The 18183-nt window shown below is 32.0% G+C and overlaps 1 protein-coding gene across 2 annotated transcripts in view; it reads left to right on the forward strand.

Annotated features, from left to right (window-relative positions):
* LOC126733709 (uncharacterized) overlaps positions 1-18183 on the forward strand; it is a 193617-nt gene that overhangs the window by 9933 nt on the left and 165501 nt on the right. Inside the window, exon 1 of one of the 2 annotated variants that reach the window (XM_050437086.1) lies at positions 2962-3029. The exons of the other annotated variant lie outside the window; for it this stretch is intronic. The gene's annotated coding sequence lies outside the window, so the exon portion shown is untranslated. Of the gene's footprint in view, positions 1-2961; positions 3030-18183 lie in introns of those variants that run through there. 2 annotated transcript variants of the gene reach the window in all.

Genomic DNA, 18183 nt, shown 5'->3' on the forward strand with positions numbered 1-18183 from the left:
TTAGTGCCATACAATCGAAGCTTATAAAACATAAATATGCTAGTAGAGTATTCAACGAATCATAAAATATTACGTCGCACCTCAAAATCGATCAAAACTAATATTTAGATTATGTGCTTTCTATGAGAATATCTTCAAGTATACCACTTCAAAATCTAATTGATGTCTACCCTTTAAATTTTTGTCATGTAAATATGTCAAGCTCCTAGTCTCACAATTAAATTATCTCAAGTATTTATTATAGATCTTTTTATTTTACAGAGAAGCATGTTGGTCATTAATAAATATAATCAATTATGCTTGTCTCAAAATACTTTACTACTGGTACTGTAAAACCTTAATTTTTATCTAATTTTAAGCATTCCAAAAATGTTAATCCTGTTAACAGAATAAGTAAATTAATCATCTGTGTTATAATTATGTGCATTGTCAATAGTTATTTTGACAATAAATCTGTCGGGATTCTTCGAAAGTCTGTTCTATTTTTATTTGATCATATTTTTTTAGAACATGAACACATGTAGATAATTTTGATTACATAAAATTTGATATAATATAAGCTTCTGTGCATGCAAAAGTGTCGGAGATAATAAGAAAACCCCAAGTAAACAAATATGTGAACAATTTAAATTTCCGGTCACAAATTGTAAGTGGAAAACTCGGATTTAACATCTCGGGATGGAAATTCACTTAACTGCGTCAAAAAACTGCATTTTATGTAATGTTACGTGTAAAGTCTGAGCTAAAATTATTTAGTTTGAGAGGTTGTGTTTGTTCTTTTTTAAAAATTTTATTTATTACTATTCATAATATTTTGTCATATTTTTGTTTTAGCAATATGTCTAACCTTTATTTATATTCCATTATTGAGTATTCTTATAAAGATTTACAGCAGGTATTTTGATTATTCAGAACAAGAATTTAATTGAGTCTTAATAATAGGTTTAAGTCAAATTCAGAAATTTTCAGTTTTTGTGTATTAGTTGATACACTTGTCATTTTCATTTGATATGACATAACCAAAAGTTAAAGAAGAACCCTATTCACTTTGATAATATTCTTGGGTAACTAACCTTTATGATACAATAATGCAGTTAATAGGCTCAAGTTTATAATTATAGTGACAAAGCTTTTCATGTACTATGAATACGAGATCATCAACAAAGATAGTCGATAAACAATTAGTTATTTAGGCATCATTCAATAATTCAGAAGTCGCAGTTCTTTTCGATGACACGTAAAAAAGTAGAAATATATTTAGAGTTTTATGACTTATTTATAGCTTATCTAGGTTTGACGCTTTAAAAGTGGGATGGAAGATGCATTTGCAATTTAATACAATAATAAACTTCATAAAATCTGTTGATCCTTTGTTATTTTTAAAGGCAAAAGACAATGAATATTTTTTGGATTGGATTTTTTATTGACTGCATAATACAATAGTGTGTTACATTTTGAAGGTTCCTATTTGATATATCAAACTGAAGTTAAAATTTAAATCACTTTGTCCATTATAAAAGTTATATTTTATAAAACGGTTCTTTATATTATGAGAAGGACTAACAGGCCACCAAATCTTTTCTTCCGATGAGTGCATTCTCCCAAATAATAGAGGAAACGGGTTCCTAATGGCCTTTTTTAACGTTCCTTTTTAATTTGGTTTACCGCAAGTCTACGAACGTTTTCAATTAAAACGTAATCAAAATGACAGCTATAAAAATGTTAGCTCTTGTAGGGTATTCGGTTTAAAAGAATTGAGATGCAACCATGTTTTTTGAAATTTTGTTTAAAGTTTTTGTATATACAGTAAATTATTTGTACTATATCAGTACTAAAAATTTTAGATCTTAGTAAAGAGAATCAGTAAATAAAATTGTCCTAGAGAATGAACTGATCATAATTTCAAAGTTCAAATTTCGCTTCTATATTTTTCTTAGTTCTATTTATTTTCTTTGGAAATTGAAAGAAATAAATGATTGTTATGTTATAAGAAAAAATTAAAATAAATTTACAAAAAAATGTGAAAGTTTAAAATTCAATATAGTGAATTATATAAGTATATCAAAGTAAGAAATAAATGAGTAATAAGAAGTAAGGGTTAACATCAGGTTTTTTCTTTCCCCTAGTATATCCTATATTTTTTTCTCGTATTCGAAGCTTTCTGTAGTATCTATATATTTATATAAATACCTTAAAACTCTCCTTGGTGATAAAAAAGTAATCCTGTATTTTAAAACCCTGTCCTAAATAAATTTCCTATATTTCTTTATTGGATTCTAATTTCAGCCCTTTATAATATTTTTTTTAATCATTCAGCTTCTTCATTTATCATATCATTTTTTTGAGTCGAAATATAATTCCATTTGAATTAATCGAATAATATATTCTAAAGTTGTTACATATTTGTTCTAATATTAAATAGTAATAATATATTATGATAATTTTGTCATTCTATCTAACTGTCAAGCGTAATTAATGCAATAAAGCTTTTCTTACCAGCAAATGTTTTTTCTCTTTTAGTTCTGTTTAGCAAAACCCAATTTTTATTAATATCCTTGCATTAAATAAGTAAAACTTAACCAATCGTACCTTTACTTCAATTTCATGATTTTTATACAGACAAACATCACAGAATGAATTTTGAGCAGTTCAAAAAAACGAGTCAATGAATAGCTCACGAAACCATTTTCCGTTTTCCAATTTAAATCTGTTAACATGATCGCAATGCCAAAAGGTCTCCATTTATGCATTCTCATCTCATTAGGCATTCTTAATCTTAACTATGGTGGGCCCCAGTCAGAAGCCGATAGGTAGTAACAGTTAGGTCCATTATGCCTGGGATACCAATTTCTATTGTATGTTAATGGGTATGGTCGTCAACAGTACCGCAAACTTTGACGATGTTGTGAAAAAAGTGTTAACCTCCTTCACAGCATCGTGTGAGATACTCGGCATGCTTGTGTTAGAACGGTGGTCTCTATAGTGTAATTTTAATGATGTGTGCTACTGGTCTTGTGTTTTAAGACGAGGTAAGTGGGTATATATAATCAATAAGAAAGGTCCCAGTTTCTTTAGTAGTTAAAAGACAAAACAATTCAGTTCATTAGTTCAACTGTACTTTAAATTTAAATATTACATTTTTAAGGTTATATCCTAGGTCCGCTTCACTTTACGATCTTTATATCAGACTTTGAAATTATATTCATATATATACTGACGACCTTAAGGTTGATTTCCCTTCGACTCCAACTAGTAATTTTGATTTATTTACCGATGATCTGAAATTATTACTATCAATTGGGACTAAGACTTACTGTCAATTTGTCATGTCTAACGGCTGCTTTAAGAACAAAAGTCTGAATTATTACGCCTTAACTCAAGAGAGTCCAAAGAGAGAACTGACATGACCGACTTGTAATCAGTATGACCATTAGCTAATGGAACTTTAAGTTTAAAAGAACAATTTCTTAAGAATTTATTTTGGACTTTCTCAATATTTTCAATATGCGATTTATAAAATGGAGACCATACGGGACTAGCATACTCCAAACCAGAACGGACTAACGAACAGTACAAAACTTTATAGACAGAGCATGAGAAGTCTTGACTGCATCTAGTTATAAATCCTAGATTTCTATACGCTTTCTGAACTAACTTTTCAGCATGAGACAAAAATGTCAACAGAATCGGAAATTACTCCGAGATCCCTAACTTCCGTTACCCTTTTTAAAATAGTGGAACCTATACTATAATCAAACAATGTAAGGTTGCGAATTCTTCCAAAAGTTATTGAATAACACTTCGGAGCATTTAAAATCTAAACCATTAAGGTTGCACCATTCATAAATATTATGCAAGTCGTCCTGTAATAATTGACATTGAACATTAGAATCAATAGACAAAAACAATTTCAAATCATCAGCAAATAATAAAAATGCACTCAAACTCATATCATTAACTAATATTGTAAAAAGCAACGGATCCACATGTGACCCCTGAGGAACGCCAGATGGCACAGAAAAGCTGCTAGATAAGAAGTTATTAAGCCGAATACATTGCGATCTACCCAATAAATAACATTTAATCCAAAACCCAACGGTTGGAGCTTTGTCAGTAGAAGCGCATGATTAACTCTGTCGAACGCCTTCGAGAAATCCGTATAAACAGCATCAACTTGTGAACCCTTACCAAAAGCATTAAACTAATAATCTTCATAACATATTAAGTTAGTAATAGTGGAACGACCTTTTTGAAAACCATGTTGAATGTTAATAATAAGGCTTTTACATTGCCATGACAATTGCTTGGTTACAAATGCATCCAAAAGTTTAGTCAAGGTTTAGTCAAAGTTTAGGCAAGGTTGACTGTATACAAACTCCCCTATAATTACTGACATTACTAGTATTACCAGACTAAAATATCGGCGTAATATACGAATTCTTCCAAAAAGAAGGAAATACTCCCGACTTTAAAGACAGATTGAATAAAGTGCAAATAGGCTTCGACAAAATACATACACATTCAAGAAGTAACAAGCTGAGTATGCCATCCGGTCCCGCAGAAGTCTTGCTGTGTAAGCCAAGAATCTCGTCAAAAATCTCTACTAAAGATAACTCTACAAATTTGACATCGAATTTATCCACAAGCCCTGTCATGTAAGGTATTTGAAATGCTTTATCAGAATATACGTTTGACAAATATTTGGCAAATAAATTAACAGTATCACCACCCTCATCACTAGTTTCATCATTAAAAAACATATGTTTAGGAATAATATTTGACTTTTTAACATTGCTTACATGTATCCAGAATAACCTATAACCTATAACAATAGATTATTCTCGTTACGAGAAATATAATCGCGGTAACACTGACCGCTCAATACACTGCATGACTGCCGAAGCCCAGAGAAAACCAAGTAATCACTTTGCAATTGAGACTCCCTAAACTTCTTATGAGCAATCCTCTTACGTAAAACTAAGCTTCTTAACTCTCTTGAAACCCATACAGGAAACCTACCAGTAATATAGGACTTAATAGGCACAAAATAGCTGATTCCATCATACAAAAGGTCATAAAACTTATTTAGGGAAATATTTATATCAGAAGTGTTGTTAATAAAGGACCAGTCGATAGATGCAAGGAAATTATTTAACGATACAAAATCAGCATTTTTAATCAAAAAACTTTACTGAATATTTCAGAGACCTTGACATATATGGTACTAAAAGACACGGAGTGTGTCGAGAGCCAGTGACCGGCAATAAAAAATCATCCGCCAATCCTGAAGACCCATTAATATTAGAAAAACAAAGATCAAGAAATGTGCCTTCTGGATTTGGTCGCTGAAATATTTCTTTACCATCTAAGTAATTAAATACCTGTCCAAGCAGTGAAGCTGGTGCGACATTCGAACACCCATCCGAAAAGGTAACTTTAAGATTTTGATTTTCATTAAACCAAGTGCAGCCAGGTAGGTTAAAGTCTCCTGCAATACTAAATAAGCAATTCGGATGGGCCTCAAAGATCTCCAGTACTCTATTACAGAAAGCACTGTATTGATTCATATCAGATTTTGGCGGCAGGTAAACCACATCAAAAACAATATTCTTAAGATTAAGTTGTACAAAAACAAAAACTTGCTCTAACGATGAACAAGAGTGTTTAATTAATCGCGGTTTTAACTCTTTTCTACCAAGGAATCACTTAATTCTTTTTTGGACCTCGTACAATTCTCTTTGAGATTGATGGAACTCCATTGGTAAATTTAACTATCACATCTTCACCTTTTTCCTTTCTTTTTGCCGCCAATTCTCTATTCCTACATTGAAAGGTCTGTTTAGAATTTTAGTCTTATTTCTAGATATAGTAAAGACTTTTTATACTCGATGCAGTAAATTAAAGAATGTGAGTCTGGTCACCCTTCTCTTGGCATTAGGAAAGGATAAATATTCCTAACAAACTGCTCTTTTAAAAGTTCGTTGCACTACCTACGAGTCTGTATTATCGATTTTTCTCTATGGACTCGCTAGAGTTAAGGCGTAATAAGACTTATTTTAATTTGGATTGTAAAGTGGATAAACTGTCGTTCGTTCGATAAGTATTATCTTCATTTACATATTTTCTTTCGTAGTTTTTAATACTTTCTTAGATGCATTCAGCATTTTTTTTAAATAATTTAATCGTAAACTGGTTTTGATATTATAAAATTAGAATCATTTATTTTTGTTAATTGGTAGTTAAAGTTAATAAGCAATTGGCAATCAAAAATTTTCTACCAAAATAACTCCAGATAAAAAATAAAAGCTAAGAAAGAGAAAAATAGTTACTACTCGGCTAATACTATATAGTTACTACTAATGGCTTTCTATGTCTTTTCTATGTTTTAAGTCTTATTTAGTAGTTGGAAGGGTCTTTATTAAAATATGCTAGTGGTACTTGGCACCTTTGCATAAGCTATAATTTATAATATTGAAATAAAGAAAGAAATATTATAATAAAAAAAAATTAATATTTTTAAGAAAAACAGAAGTTTAATGTATTTCACTCAATTTAGTGCATCGTCAGGCCTTAAAGACATTTATACACTTTTCATATTTACTAACAAATTAAACTGATTTTAGTTAAGCATTAAACGCCTGCAGCAATGCTATAAAATTAGTGAACTGGTAACTTTGTGTTTTTGTCAAAAAGAAACATTATTTTACAAATATACTAATTGTCACGTATATTGTAATCTTGCTTTAGGTGCTACTCTTTTATAATAGTTTACTCATCGTGTATGCAACACGTACTTTAATTACGTGATAGTAAGTTAATAATATAACAATAGAAGATAAACTTCTATTGTTTTGAGTTACAGAACACTTATAGGCTCTAAATTTGCCGTCAAAATACCATCCTTGGCCATAAGCTTTTACATTACCTTTGTTATATATAGCGTTTTTCATCAATTTTATTAAGGATTTATTATTTGAGAAAATTGTTCTAGAATATAAAACACAAATATGGATTATATTTTTACCATAAACCATCTAACAAAGTTTACCTTCTTCTTTTGTTCTTCTTCTTCCTGGGCTGTTACTTGTCCACTTCTGAGCATATGCCTTTCTACCTTCCTTCTATTTCTTCCTGTCCTGTGCTATCTCTAACCAGTTTCCACCCGCAATTTTCATCAGCCCATCTCTTCTGATGTCTCCCTACGCTCCTTACTGCTTGTCTTGGTATACATTTTGTTACTTTTGATATCCGTCTATCCTTATTGGATTGGATATCCGTCCGATATTGGATTTGGATCTTCTTGCTTTATGCCCTGCCCATTACCATTTAAGTTTAGCTATTCTTTCCACTACATCTGTGACCTTCGTTCTTCCTCTTATTTCTTAATTTGTCTCTTAACTGCTGCCCAATGTCGCTCTTTTTCGGGCCGTAAGTTGTCACTGATAAGATACAGCTATCAGACACCATTCCTTTCAGGTTTATAGGCACATCTTTATTTTTAAGTATATATCTTATCTTTACAAATGCACCGGTATATACCACGTTAATACATTTCTGATTTTAATTTCTCCTGTCTGACTTCTTCTATTTTTTGTTGTTAATAAATATTTCAATGTTGTTAAAACTCACTATTTTTGTTTGTTTGTAATTCATTTTCAGTTCGATTTGACACGATACGGTCTCTAGTTGTTGCAACATAGTTTGAAGCTGATCTATATCGTTAGTAATGAGTATAATATCATCAGCAAAATGAAAGTGGTTGATATAACTAGGTAAATTTTTAAAGATATCCTCCAAGGCCAAAGTAAACAGTTTAAGAGAAATAGTATCTCTTTGTATTATCCCTCTCTTTGTTTTGGCTTTATATTTTATTAAATCTTTATTGATTTTTACATTTAAGGTGAAGTGTTCATATATGTCTTTAATAATGAAAGTGTATCTATCAAGAGCCTGGTATTTTTCATTATAAAGATGATTTTACTTAATTTAAGCAACATTAAATACTATTAAAAAAAACAATAAAAATCCTCCCTGGTGGTAAAAATTTAAGTCACACGAGTGCAATCCACACTTCAATATCTTAAAATATACAGGGTTAGGTTCAGTGTCAGGGCTGGTAATTCGATATATTCCTTTGAAGATGTGATAGGGGAGGGGGTAAGAAGTAAATTGAACCCTAAGTTGATAGTTTTCGACATATTTAATTTTTTCTGTTTTTCTTCAAAATGTAGACCTTAGTGGTTTAAAAGGCAGTTTCCAGAAAATCCGCTGTATATTTTTTTAGGCAAAATACATGCTCAACACAATAGTGTTACGTTTGTAATGGCAAAAGTCCCGCATACAGGCTCGGCAGCGCCTTCTCATTTCAGTCTTTGTTGTTCTAGTTATTATGGTATTCCTGATCTGCTGGGCAGCGTTGGTTATTCTTTGGATAAGATCTTCCCGGGTAATTATTGGGGTTGCATAAACCAGTGCTTTCATTTGACCCCATATGCTATAATCAAGCGGGTTTAAGTCAGGGCTTCGTGCTGGCCAAGCTATTGGACCTGACCTACCAATCCAACGATTCGGGAAACGTTCATCCAGGAACTGCCGAACTGACCGCCGAAAATGAGCTGGACAGCCGTCATGTTGAAATATCATTCGTCCTCTAACGGCGAGAGGAATATCGTCAAAAAGATCTTGTAGGTCATGTCGTAAAAAATTTTCCATAAATATCCCCGTTTAAATGGTCTGGGAAAAAATGTGGTCCTATTACATCCCGGCCAATAAGTCCCATCCACACATTTACAGAAAACTTTCTTTGAAAACTGGTTTCTCTTGTTTAACGGGGATTTTCTTCGGCCCAAAAATGAAGGTTATGAAAATTTATAATGCCCTCATGACTAAACTTTGACTCGTCCGTCCACAAAATGTCGGTTAAAAAAGTTCTATTGTCTGCATTAGAATTTATAATAAATCTGCAGAATTCTACCCTTCTTATCGGGTCCCCTTTTTCCAATCCTTGGACAGGCATATAATGGTAAGGATGGCTTCCCATTTGCCGAATCGTGGACCAAACTTTCCATTGCGATGATCCTGTTTGCTGCGCTACGGCATTAGTGGATGTGGTTGGATCGTCTTCAAAATGTCTTAATATTTCCTCCTCATCTTCTGCTCGATATACGCGAGGAGCGCCAGCGTCACCTCTTCTTGGTTTTACGGATCCAGTTTAAGCGATAGCTCGGTAGGTCGAAGCGAAAACACGGACATTTGGAATGCGGCGGTTCGGAAAGCGACGTTGGTATTCTCGGCGAGACTCCGCGGCATTACCATTGCAAAACCCATAAACAAACATAATATCTGCATATTCAGCGTTAGTAAACGTGGCCATAGCGCAGAAACCAATAGAATACCTTCTTTGAAAACACGAGAAAAATAAACTCGAAACTCGTAATTTAACTACTTTCCACAACAATTATTGCTGTCAGACTATCTACACATCAAATTTTTAACAATAAAATTTAAAAAACAAATTGTTGCTATAGTACTTAAATACCATAGATGTAAATACCACTTGGCATTTTTCAAGTGCGTTCTTACTATTAATAATAAAAATACAAAATTCTGTTAAAATTTTTGGTAGCATTTATAGCCTATGAGTTAGCTTAGATAATAAGAAAGTTTTACGTAAATTTTGAAGAATGTAGCATAATTTTTTTTTCAAAAAATATCCACTAGAAAGTGTAGTATTTTATTTAAGAAAAAAAAATTACACTTTGCATCGAGAATTTACCTATGGTTACAACTATTTGCGGGACTTTTGCCATTACAAACGTAACACTATTGTGTTGAGCATGTATTTTGCCTAAAAAGTTAAAAAAATATACAGCGGATTTTCTGGAAACTGCCTTTTAAACCACTAAGGTCTACATTTTGAAGAAAAACAGAAAAAATTAAATATGTCGAAAACTATCAACTTTTGCATAATACATATTAGGGTTCAATTTACTTCTTACCCCCTCCCCTATCACATCTCCAAAGGAATGTATCGAATTACCATTAACCATGTATACGAGTCATTCATCTAAAGAAAATTACAGATTAATAAATGTCTCTAAGAGATAAATATGTAAGATGCTGCTCGTAGACTTCAGCTTTCTTAGAATGCATAAAATTAATCTTTCTTTTATTTATATTAACTATTTTTATCACATTCCTTTTATATCGTTGTTGACAGCGCCTTGCCAACTAAATTCTCCATGTCATTAAGGTGACACTAATCTAGTTAATATTTTACCATTTTATCTAGACGAGTCGTTTATATGTCACTAATGCCCCATCTGAATTATCTGAGCGATCTTATCATGGTTTCATATAGAAAAACCAAAGTTACACCTTGCTTTTATTTACATTTTTTAACACGTCATAAAAAAGAGACAACATAATTGGTGTGTAAAACACCACGAGAGATGCCAGTCATCTGTCTAGCTAGCTTCGTTTGATTAATGTATCGGATTTGGTTTGAAGAACACGTTGGGCGCCATGTTGTGATTATTATTAAATCTCGTTTATTTACATAAGGGGTACCTACCTATTTGGCGCTGCACTGCGGTGGGTAATTGCTTTGAATTGGTTGAGTTAGGTTAGTATTAAGGACGTATAATTTGTGGTTCATGGTCATATTTTTAATTGCATAACTGCGGCATGTTGCAGTAAGATGGTGAAAGATTTCAAATGACAACAGTGGTGTTAGTAGAGAGTTAACGCCATATTATATTATAATTAACTTTTACAACGTAATAATTTTATAGAATAGTGACAAAGAACAACTGCCAGAACAGGATAAAATTTCTTATAAAAATATCTCAGAATGTGTGAGTTATCTCTTACTTGGATTCAGTTAGAGTTCAAGGGAAAGTTCTAATAAATGTTTTCCTTTGAATCCTTTCGCAGAATTGATGCCAATAAGAATTTTTTTTTTCTAATCACTTTTAAAATACTGTGTATAACTTCATAATTTTTTAGTCTAGTAAATGAGTTTTCTTAAAGTAAATCTAGTAAGTATATTTGGTTTGCCATGAATGATCCAGCTATAGCGTAATATTGCCTTTTTTTACGTCCATTAAGAGGCTCACGAATGATAGCGTTAAAGAGTTTTAAACTTTTTTGAAGTAAATAAAAAAATTCGCTTATGCAGAAGTAGTTCTTTAAAGCTTTTTTAATTTAACTATAAAACTTTTTATCGAAGCTCCTTCCTATACATTATAAATTTACCTCAGGAGTGCTTAATTAGCTTGTTTAGTATATAAATACTCATTTAGTTATAAAACTTTAAACACCCTTATAATACTTTAAAGGAAAAAATAGTTGCTCTCTATATTAATGAGCACATAAATTTTAAATAACCTAATTAACGTTAAAATTAAAACCGTCGAGAAGTAGCTTTTATAAATTTCTACAAACTTTGAAAGTTTTACTTATTTAGTTAATACAGAATTAAAAGATAAATATTTGATAAAAGTGCCTTGCATTTTCATTTAATTTAGATATGTTATTTGACTTAAGAATTTTGCATCTATCCACAACTCGTTTTCATGAATTAAATTAATTAATAAAAATTGATTATCAGTGGACCCAAGCAGAAATGAAGACAAGAAAACAGAAAACATTTAAAGATTTATTTTTTAATTTAATGAGTTAATTTTAGAGCTCTTTGATGGGGAGAATTAAAAATTACATACTTAGATATTGAAAATCTCTAGATTGGAAGTAAACTAGCGAATCAACTAAAGAATGGCTTGCCTACTAGCTATGGATGCCTGCAGAATAACACAATTGAGAGGTGCTACTTACAGCTTATTTAGGCTGTATTATTAAACAGTTAACACACATATCTCTCTGTTATTATCTGATTTATACTGTCATTATATCTGTTGTGGCAATATGCGATTATAGAAAAGTGTTTTTATTTATTCTATTTATTTATATTAGTTATTACAAAAATGTGATGTCAAAACAATTCAAATAGTAGTATAAAAAATTCTTAAAAGACTAAAGTTTCTAAAATCGACCTATTCTAGAGTTTTTAACATGGTTTTTAAAAATGTCCTCATTGTACCTAAGAATATTTACATTAGACCATAATTTATCATAGGTATCCAATTGTAACAAAAGCCTTGCTGTCCATAGTTGGTTCGTCGCTGCTTTAAGTAAGACTCCACTTAGCAGGTAGTTGCGTAAAATTTTTTCGTGTAACAGTTTGCAAACAAAACTAACAATTGATTCTTCTCTTTGGATCTTAAAATGTTGAAGCTTAGCCAGTGAAATTCTAGTCTTATTACAAAAATTTTAGTTTATATAATATAAACTTTGGGAACATATTTAGGCCTATTTCAAACGATTAACATAACATGTATACAATTGACACCATATTATTGAACAATACTCTAAAACACATTTGACAAGACAGTTGTGCAGTGCAGTTATGACGTAAGAAACCCAACATTCTGTATGATTTTAAAATAATCGTGTCAATAGGTTCTTCAAAACTTAAATCAGTGCTAAAAATCATCATAAAAGTCATTAAAGGTGTCAGCTTTTTAAAAAACTTGAATTCCAAATAAATAGTCACATAAAATAGATTCTTTAGGTTTAGAATAGCAGATGTTTTTACATTTAATAACATAAATTTTTAAACATTTATCTTTCCACCACTTGACTAAAGAGTTAAGTTTTAATAGAAGAGCTAGACAGTCAACTGCGTCCAGGATATAGGTCTTAGGAGAGCCAAAATCTCGACTCTTCGGCCAGTTTTTCGGACATATCCTAATTCTGTAATATCCTCGATATCATTTTATAATTGTGTTTTTCTATTGAAGTTTATCCAATTACGTATGAAAAGACGTATTTTACAAAAATTCTTTGCTTATTTTTATACTGCCTCCAGGATATAGGTCTTAGGCGAGCCAAAATCTCGACTTTTCGCAATTCTTTCATGATAAAAAATGGTAGAATCCTTGAGGCACACCCGAAGTAATATTCCAACAACTTCGCGCGACACAACATTACCAACTCTTATACACTGCTTGCAATTGAGAAACTACAAAGTTGACAGCCGTGGATCTCCCTTTCCTGTGCTATACTTTATTTGAATTCAGTAAACGGCTTATTAGAGAAGAGGACAACAAATAAACTCCAGGTTAGTTCCTTATTTTTTCGCCCTGTCCAGACTTAAAAAAGTGGCACAAGCCATAATTGCTTCCACGAAGCTCGAAAGCCCCTGCAGTTGAAGGATTTCTGGAACAGGAACTGCAGCGTTTTTGCAACCGTACAAAAGATACTCCATCGGACCCGATAGAGTCTTCTAGTGTGCTGAGTTTGTGAAGAATTACCTCAAGTGAGAACTCGCGGTGTGATAGGTTAGCGCTTTGTGTTTCTATGACAGTTGAAAATGCAAGAGCAGAAGAGTTTCTCTAACAGTCCTAAAAACAGTCAGCAAACGCTTAAGCAATGTTGTGAGGAGTGGTCCTTTCGGTGGTGTCCAAGATCATGCTTTTTGAGAGAGCAACTACTTCTTCAGTGAGTTAACGTAGGACCAGAAGTATTTTATGTTTGCAGGCAGCATTTTTGGATAGTGAAAACATATAATAGGTAGCTTAAGTCAATTTGAACGTTTTGATTCACGGCGAAGCTAGGAGTTGTGTAAATAGTTGCCCGTGTTTTTAGACTTTATAAATCGTTTGTGTCCTTAGAACATTAGCTTTGTTTTGGTTCCTGTTAGAATCGTCCTAGAATTGTTTTGCACAAGCGCAGATTGTTTTATGCGTTTTGGTTAAATTAGAATTGATTCCGATTTAAAAGTTTGGTGTTTTGTTTTTTTTTGGACTGGTTCAGAATTGTCTTAGAATCGTCCAAAAATCCCTGCTCGAGAGTAGGGATCAATTCAGAATCAGGCAGTTCGCACATGCGCAAAAAATATATCCTTACAATTTTACTCGACTTCACCAAATTTGAGAAGAAAAAGAGGAGGAAGAAGAAGAAGAAGAAGAAGTAAATAAGTTATTTTTTATGCTTTGTTAATGTTTATTATTTTTCTTGTAGATAGATTTCACTTAACCTAAGAATTATCTATTGATTTTTTTTTTAAATCTATTGGCATTTTTATTCCAGTCCTAATGTTTAAAAAAGTTTTAAAAAGGTCCAAAACCAAAGCAATAAGCAATATTCAAAATTTCAAAACAAGTTGTGTTTAGTAAATAAACATTCAGAATCAGCTGTTTACTGTCAGTGCGTCAAGCGTTCGGATGGAACCCGAACGCTTGACGCACTGAATGCAGAATTAAAACGGGAGCGATTCCGGATTTTACTTTACGGCGCAACGAGTTCTGCGCAGTTTTAAAATCATCCCAAAATCGGAACCAAAACAAAGCTATTGAAAGGCTAGAGTTAGTATTGCCATGGAACTATGGGCAGTTTGTTTGCTTGCAACATCTCTGATGCAATGATGCTAAATGCTTATGTAGAAATGTCAAAAAAAACACGCTTTGTAATATTATAAAAATTTGTCACTTATTTTGACAGGTGCAAAATAATACTATTCCTCTTTAATAAAATATGAAGCATTTCTTTAATAGAATATGATAAGATACTCTATAAGGAAGTCAACATTCAAAGCTAAAGGAATGCGGATAACGTCCCTATATTAGAGAAAAAAGCAACGACATCGCAACGCCGCTCGATTTCATTGTTGATTCCACCGACGCCAGTAGCCTTTACCAGTGACGTCGTCAAAAAATACTTAGATGGTAAATATTTATTATTAATAGATTATAGAAATCAAATATTTCATAATTATTATAGATTTCTTTCTAAGTTTTTATTATTCTACGTTTATGACGACGGTTGTCCCTTGATATGCTATTATGATAATATCGGTATTTACTTGTAAAAAGATCGGCCTATCGCCTTTTTTCCATGGTGCGGCACAAACATCACAACTTTTTACTGTCGTAACAGTTCACAAAAACACTCACATGATTCAACTTTTTTTCTTTTTTAACCAAAAACTAAAGAAAAAACACAGAATTTCACAAATACCGAATGTAAACACAAAGCCGTTTGTCAAGATGACATTTCGCAAGATGACATCAGCTTTTACCTGCAGTGTTGCCATTTCAAATTTTTTAGAAGTGAAAGAAGAAAATTTCCTCTTTTGAAAATGTGTGTAAACTACTTGACAAGAGAGAAGCGATAAATATGTTTACAAACAAAGCACCCCCCTTGCCCTTGTACACATGTTGAACTCAAACAAAGTTGTTGTTTACTAATTCTAGCCTTTCAATGTTCTAGGTTTGTATCGCCTATTATTTCAATTTATGTTTTTTTATACCATCTAGGGTATTTTTTGCTGTTTGTAGTTGTCGTTGGTACAAACAGATTGACTCTCTGATAAAAAATTCAGTAGAACACCTCGTGAACATCGTTGGATTTTTCTATTCTGCTCTCTACTCTTCTAATGGTTATTTTGAGACCGAGACTTGGATTGAGACTTTGACGAGTTGGGAAAGTGATTCAATTATTGTTGATCATTGCATGTCAGTAATTAAAGTTTCGGCTGCAGGTATGACCAAATCACCAAAATGTCCTTGGTTCAAAAAATCTTGGCAGATTAAATTCACAACAAATCAAAAGTTTGCAATTTTTATGATTGCGTTTAAGAGACTTCAAAGTTTCAATAAATGTTTTATAGGTAGCCTTAGATGAGCTAGGATGGAAATATGTGTAACAAACCAATAGAGAATCTGCTCCTGACTTTATGAGTACCCATGAGTCGTCGAATGCTGGATCATTGGACCTCTAGAACTAAAACCGTTAAGCCATTCCACCACTACTTTCACACTTAAGTGCCTCATAGTTTCTGTCTGCACGATATGTTTGGTATTCTAATCTAAATATTTCTGAGCTGTGAATATCATCGCTTAGTCAGAAATATGAGGTCGTAATTGGAAGCTCGTACAGCGTTAGATACTTCTGGAGTCTTTGTTATGAGGCCACCTACATTTTGATAGTAGGCTGAGATATTAGACATAGTCGATTTAGGTGATGCTTTTGTTAGTTCAAATTTTTGTGGAAAGCTTCGTTAACTCTGGAACATCTTAAATACCCATTTAGAACTATAATTATACATTTTAGACTCAAAAGAATAGTCTACAACAGAATAACTACAGCCAACTATGTAGAGGCTAGTGAGTAATGTAACTATTAGTAGGTCGAGGTAAAAATATTGATGTGATCTGTTTTGTTAAATTTGTTTGAAAGTTGTTTACACACACATACTCAACAAGTCAGAAAGGTATTTGCTGTGAAAAGTGTCGCTATAAATAGTAAATTTTGCACAGCAGAGTTAGAATATCCGGATGCAAATGAAAGGTAGAGATATCAAGCAACATTAAAAAAATTAAGTAATATGTACTAATGGTTGACAAAGCATCAACTGGACAGTAAGGCAATAGACTCCAACACATGCCTACTAGAGAAATTCTAAGTATGATATTACTTAAAATTTCGAAGATATGAAGGCAGAAAAATAATCCTTCTATTATGGTACATACTTGACTTAAAGGAAATGAAGAGGCAGACACACTAAAAAAGACTAGTACTAAACGGGCTTTAGCTATAGAATAAAACATGACAAAATATACAATATGTGCTAAAACAAAAGAAAAATTTAAGCAGGACTGAGATATCAGGTCTTAACCATGCCAAAGCGTTCATTGTTCTGCTCCTAATTACTCCAATATAATACAAACTCTGTATAAGATTGGTTTGACAGAAAAAAAGAAACAGTGATAGATATTATATATGATAATCCAGTAAAGAAAATAACCAGGAAGGTCATTTTAAGAACTACCAGACATCAAGCAGTAGATATGAAAAAAGCTTCTTCTATTAAATTGATTACCATTAATTTGACTGACTAGATCGAGAAAACCGACCTAAATGTGACCACAATAGACCAACCAGTCGCAATTAAGCCTAATAAAACTTAAGATTAAAGAGAAGGCTTTTTCTGGAATAGCCTTGAGGTTTATAGGAGTTGCCTGTTGTTTGCCTCCTTTTCTATAAATCTATAAAGTATAAAGATTTTACTTCTTTATAAGGATATATGGCTTTTGTTACTTTGATTTTTGGTCACTAAGCTTTTTCTATCTTATGTCCTACGAATAAAAATATTCCAAAATTGAAAAAAATTTAATAAGTCTATTATTACGAGTAATAACATCATAATGGAAACGTAACTGTATTTTTGCGAAAGAATGGTAATCAATCAATTCACTCACATTACTGTCTGCTTATTTTAAAAATTATATTACCTTGTGACTGATCCCTTTTTCATATCTTCCGGAAAGTTTCCTTATTTTAATATTACGATCAAATTGGAAAAGAATATTAAGTTTAATACTGCTTTACTTTAACCTTCATTTCTAAGGTCGGGTATTGAAAAATGATTTTGAAATTTTTTTTTAAGTTTTTTTTTTGCTAATGGCTGTTCGCTCTTTGTCCATTTTAAATTCTCAATATCTCAGTACCATCGAGGCTTTCAATCTTTTTTCCAATCAAAAACTCCAGGCAGAACAACCTACTGCAAATTGATTAACCGCATAAAAATCAACATAAATATCTTTTATCTTTCAGCAGTAATAGCGCTTTAATCTTTAATTCGTTGCTGTATTCTGCTACGTGCGGGATACTCTACGATACCACAATATTATCATATTAAGCTCGAAAGTGTTTTGCATTCTTTCCCTTATTTGTGTGCGTACACAGCATGACGAATACTTAAACTTAGTTCTTGAGTCACGCAAACCCTGTTCCTGCCTTATGTATGCCAGACTAATGTGTTTATAGTTCGTTGGCAAGCCCTTTACTTGTAAATTTATTTTTCAGGTAAAGAGTTGGTAAATATTGAACCATTATTATGCTCGTGAGCACTTAATGACACGAAGAAGATTGTCTATGTTTATTTTAGACAATACACTTTATTAAAGTAAATGTGGTTCTTAATCTAATAATCCATTTATAGTAAATTATTTTATACTTTTTCTATTATATATGTTAATAATAATTATAAAAATAATATTATTATTATCGGAGTCATTTGTCATAAAATAATAATAGTTTAAAAAAGTACTATTGAAAAGA

Source organism: Anthonomus grandis, chromosome 3 (genome assembly GCF_022605725.1).
Source record: "Anthonomus grandis grandis chromosome 3, icAntGran1.3, whole genome shotgun sequence".
NCBI lineage: Eukaryota > Metazoa > Arthropoda > Insecta > Coleoptera > Curculionidae > Anthonomus > Anthonomus grandis.